Source organism: Tarenaya hassleriana, unplaced genomic scaffold, assembly GCF_000463585.1.
Source record: "Tarenaya hassleriana unplaced genomic scaffold, ASM46358v1 Cleome30, whole genome shotgun sequence".
Taxonomy (NCBI): Eukaryota; Viridiplantae; Streptophyta; class Magnoliopsida; order Brassicales; family Cleomaceae; genus Tarenaya; species Tarenaya hassleriana.
This window is the reverse complement of record NW_010966178.1, coordinates 1,620,946-1,627,111: the sequence shown is the minus strand read 5'-3', so window position 1 is coordinate 1,627,111 and position 6,166 is coordinate 1,620,946.

Here is a 6,166-nt window from a genome sequence, read left to right as displayed (position 1 = left end):
ATTTCTGATTAAGTAAAATGCATGTAACACGAATATCGTTTAGCCTGATTGCAACGGTCCATATAACCATTATGACATATTTATGTTTGTGGTTGTGGAAATGTTAAATGGTAATACGAGCATATCACAACTCACCGCAAGGATACTGTGGAAATGTTAAATGGTAATACGAGCATATGTTACATGTTATGTAATCGTTTTGTAGTAAACGTTATATATATATATATATATATATATATATAAATAGAATATTAGGTTTCAAATAAATTTTTCACATATTATTTAGTTGGTTGTAATTATTATCTTTGAATTGTTTAACTAAGCAATCAAGAAAAGAAAAAGAATTTGCAAATTGAATTATACGGTTGGAAGATACCAAACAATGAGACGTAAAATCGGAAATAATGATTGATTTAATGATTGGTCGCATTTCAATACATAACATAATTGGACTAATGGTTGTACTAATTGCATGCTTTTATTATATGTTTTAATTTTGAAAAATATATATAAGTTTCTTTTTTGTGATTAGAAAACGATCAAATATCAATATATTCCATAAAAAAAATACATACAGTTGGTAAATACGGTTGTGTGCAGGAGAACCACAATATTAATATCTAAGATTCTAAGAATGTTTAGATTTTGAGATTTGAATTTGTGTTTAATTAGGATTTTGAAATTGAAATAGAATTTTATGAACAACGAATATATATATCATAAATATGATAGAATCAAATATTACGTGTTTGGAATCGTCAAATAAAACCATAGAATAGGTTCCTGATAAGTTTCCTAAACAAGGTTAGGAAGTTGGCTTTTTGTTCGAACTTCCTCCACGTAATTATTATCATCTGATTAAATTAATATATAAAGATTAGAAAGACACTTTCGATTTTCGGTTTGGAGCAAACCGAGAGTGAGATTGTATTCGGTGTTGCTTTGCAAGAAAACCGGGGTTGGAACGACAACATTTGGTTCTGGGTTAATTTATATTCGTGTGTATAAACAATAGCAAACCCAATAATTTTTTTTTATAATTAGATAAAAACAACAACATCGTCTTAATTCCAATTTTATTTAGGGTTGACCGTATGAATTCTTCGTTTTCATTCATTTCGGTTTTGCGTCATATGTTCCGAGATTTACAACACATCCAAATCATTTCTAATGACTCGTTCCCAAGTAAGTTTAGACCTACCTCTTCCTCATTTCTTCACTTCCATCATTGTGTTCTCTAATTTTCTAATTGGAGCGTCGAACAATATACGTTTTACATGTTCAAACCACCTTAAGCTCCCCTCACATAATTTCTCTTCTATGGTTACGATTCTTGATTTCTCTCTGATACTCTTATTCTGAATTCTATCCATCCATATATATCTTACATCCATCGCAACATCCTCATCTCAACCACATACATTTTGGGCACATGTTATCCTTTTGATACCCAACACTCGCTACCACACATCAATGCGGATCTTATAGTTGTACGGAAGAGTTTTCTCTTCAACCGTATTGCAATCGCAAAGGATCTATCATGGCTTGTTTCCATTAATTCATTCATCCCGCTTTTATTCTATGACTAACATCTTCATCGCAACCTCTATCCTTTTGGAGGATTAAACCAAAATATTTAAAATGCGTGTTTTGAGGTACTAATCCTCCTTACAAGTTAATTCCTACATCACTAGAACACCTCCTACTAAAATCGCAATGCATGTACTCGGTCTTCGTTCTAATAGGCTAAAACCCTTAGCCTCTAATGTAGTCCTCCATAACTCTAATTGTTCATTTACTCCTTTCTGAGACGCATCTATTAACAAGATATCGTCCGTAAACATTATACACCACGATACTTCTTTCTATATATCCCTAGTCAATCCGTCCATGACTAACGTGAAGAGGTACGGACTTAAAGCGGATCCTTATTGCAATTCTATCGAGATGGAAAAGTCTCACGTGTCACCCCCTGTTGTTCGAACACTAGTGGTCGCACTTTCATACATGTCCTTCAGTATTTGTATGTGTGACGACCCGAGGCCGCTATGGAATGTCAAAGCTGTCCTCATACACCAACACGAGACCTTTTAGCGTGTTTTGTCCACACTCGCATATATCCCGGAAATACTACTTCCCAGGATGTCATCCCTCCAACGACTACTCCAAAGCGAGCACCTTAACTTTTGGAGTTCTCTCGAGATGAACAACTGAAAAGGTAGATGCATCTTATTGCTATGAGTAGCTCAATCAATTTCTTTAAGTTATCTTTGATTGTATAGTCCCATGCCTACACAGCCCTCAAATCCCTCTCATTCCGGTGCATTCGATTCATCCCTGTACCCCCTATCCAAGACTGTGCGTTCAATTCATCCATGTCCCCCTATCCAGAAGCTCGATCAGGAGCCGCTCTTTGTCTGTGTCTCTCGCACCGACGATCACTCTCCGTCCTCCTATGGTATCCTGGGTTGTCACAGCCCCCCCAGCTTCCACCTGATTCATCCTCGGACCACACCGTACTGGGAGATAACCAGATTCTTATACCATTTGTAATGATCTGAGGCTGCTACGCAATGTCAAACGTGTCCTCACACACCAACATGAGACCTTTTAGTGTGTTTTATCCTCACTCATACACATTTCGGAAAGTATTTCTTAGGAGGTCATCCGTCATAAGATTGTTCCAAAGTGAGCACGCTTAACTTTGGAGTTCTCTCGAGATGGACAGTCGAAAAGGTAGATGCATCTTATTGCTATGAGTAGCTCAATCAATTCCTTTAAGTTATCTTTGATTGTATAGTCTCATGTCTACACAGCCCTCAAATCCCTCTCATTTCATCCATGTACCCCCTACCCAGAAACTCATCAGGAGCCGCTCTTTGTCTGTGCCTCTCGTACCGGCGATCACTCATCGCCTTCCTACAGTATCCTGGATTGTCACAGTATGTATCTCACTGATACTCCTCTACGCTCTAACAACCACCATAAAATCTCTCTTGGTACTCGATCATAAGCTTTTTCAAGATCGATAAATACCATATGCAAATCTTTTCTCATATCTTGAAACTTTTCCATCAAGTTACGAATGAGAAAGATTGCTTCTATGGTAGACCTTCTGGACATAAAACCAAATTGGTTGATGGAAATAGATGTATAGCTACGTAAACATCGCTCTACAATCCTTTCCTACAACTTCATGGTATGACTCATGAGTTTGATGCCTCTATAATTTGTGCAACTTTGGATATCTATCGTATTTTTAAAGATAAGGACTAAAGTGCTTTGTCTCCATTCATTTGACATCTTCTTTGATACTAGGATTATATTAAACAACCTAGTAAACCAAAATACTTTCGCTTCTCCTAAGTACTTCCATACTTCGATAGGTATACCATCTGTGACAGCCCATGATACCGTAATAGGGCGGAGAGTGATCGCCGGTGCGAGAGACACAGACAAGGAGCGGCTCCTGACGAGTTTCTGGGTAGGGATAAAGGGATGAATCGAACGCACCGGAATGAGAGGGATCTGAGGATTGTGTAGGTATGGGACTATACAGTCAAAGATAACTTAAAGGGATTAATTGAGCTACTCATAGCAACAAGATGCATATACCTTTTCGATTGCCCATCTCGAGAGAATTCTAAAGTTAAGCATGCTCGCTTTGGAGTAGTATTAGGATGTGTGACCTCCTGGAAAGTACTTTCCGAGAGGACAAAACACGCTAAAAAGTCTTGTGTTGGTCCGTGGGGACAATTTTGACATTCCGTAACGGCATCGGGTCGTTACAAATGGTATTAGAATCGTTTCTCTCCCAGTACGGTGTGGTTCGAGGATGAACCAAACGGAAGCTGGTGGGCCTGTGATAGCCCAGTATACCGTACGAGGGCGGGGAGTGATCGTCGGTGCGAGAGGCATGGACAAAGAGCGGCTCCTGACGAGTTTCTGGATAGGGGGTACAGAGATGAATCGAACGCACCAGAATGAGAGAGATCCGGGATGTAACACCCCAATTCCCGAATGAATTATTTAAATCACTTTCGGAAATAAAAGGAAGGTAAAACAAGGCAAAAAATATAGAGAATTAATGTGAAGTGCCTCTATGTACTCTTGTTTCCATCTTGTGGTCGTGATATTCTACTGGGTTGTGGCTCAGACTTCAAAGAGAATATTTCAATGAAGATCTAGAAGGAAACGATGTTGGGATTTCGCTACGGGTTCCTAACATGCGATCTCATCTATCTAGAGTTTGGTTACTAGGTTTCATGCAGAGGAAGGAAGATCTAAACCTAGTTAAATGTCACACGTAACGAAACTTTCAAAAAACCCGAAAGACTGTGTGTATCACCGTGGGAATCGAATACTTACCTCTTCTTGAAGCAAATATCGATCCGGGGCCTGTTGCAATCACCAAGAGCTGAAAGTACAGCTCCTCTACACGTATCCACACCGACGGGAAGGATTCCAAACGCTTTTGGAACTGATCTGCTAGGATCTGTGAAGTGATTAGGGTTTCCAAGACTTGAGATCGAATCCCGAGAACTAGAACCTCAAAAGAAACGATTTTTCTTGTGTTATAGGTCTGTCTAGGAGTTCAAAATGTCTCTCTCTTGGTTGGGGCGGCGTCTCCTAAATTATTTATTAAGTTTAAAACCCTAATCCTTGCAAAAGGAGAATTTTCGCCGAGATTTGACTCGGTCTGAGTCAAAACTTTGACTCGGTCGAGTCAGAACGAATCAATCTAAGTCCATCACCAATTTTTGACTCGATCCATTTAGAGTTGACTCGATCCGAGTCAAGATTTGACTCGACCGAGTCAAAACATGCATGTGACCTAAATGGAACTGACTCGGTCCGAGTCAGAAGGCTGAGATCGTTTCTCGACACTCTGATTTGATCCGAAAACCGTTTGTTCGGCCAAATCCAAGTCTTCTTCTCTAATACTTCACATGTAAGTTCGTCCCTAATGGTGTCTGACCCTGTAGGCCCATTCGTAGTAGCAGCAACCTCGAGAACCATTCTCGATCTACAAGTCATGGTTAGTCTCTAGCAAGACGCATGACCACCCACGTTGAATTGAGTTAGAGGTGATCTAACCAAGGCAACAACAACTCGAGTTCTGATCCTTTGTCTCACGATATCTGATACGTGTGTACCGAGTCTAGAATTTATAACCCGATTCACAACTCACCGCAAGGATACGGATCGTCGTAACACGGGGTCGAACACAAGGACCGGTTGCTAAATCCAAATCTAGATCGAAAATAGATCAAAGCAAGCAAGCAAGTGATGGTGGAAATATGTAGAATCAATGGTAAGCAATATGAGAAAGTAAATAAAAACGAGTAACCTATCAAACAAGGATGACTACGGGTGTCGGGATCGTATTCGCGTGTATGGGTATTTACTAAGCATGCATGAATAACGATTATGACTTGTATTCGGGAATCATCAAGCACCAAAGATAGAGAATTCACCTCTCGGTCTACTAACTCCCTACCTACAGAGTAACTCGTCAATCTCTCGATCTATTCAAGTTAACCCTAGATGCATAAAGAACGCTATCATCAACCCTAGATCGATTAAGCCATATCTCTATGTGAATAATACGATCTATCCTATTGATTTTGATCCGAAACAAACCCATATCTCTATGTGGTTCAGAATCCAAGATAATTGATCAAGGGGTTAGCAAACATCAATCCAATAAAAGTGTAAATCAATAGAACCGAATCAAATCAAAACCGAAATCCAAGTTAGGGTTCAAACATACCCAAAACACAAACGAATCCCTAACCCATAGTCGTGGATCTACTCACGGTTCATAGAAAACAACAAAAAGCTCATAAAGAAAGAGATAAAAGAGAGGAAAGAAAAGCTCATGCAGATGTTTAGTCTCCACGATCGAATCTTCCTTCTTCTTCCCGAAATCCCGTGAACTTCTATTCTTCTCTCACCAAAAGCTCTCCAAAAATCTGTATCTAAGTGTTCTCTGAGGTTCGCCTCCGTTCTAGGACGTGGCTAGGGCTTTTTATAACCCTAGGGTGGCTCCCAAGAGTTCTAATCCCATTCCAATGCTGAAAATCGCGAAACAGGGTTTTAAATTGGATCCGGACCGATTCCAGGTGGATCCAGACCGGATCCAGATTCCTGGGCTTGAGCTCAG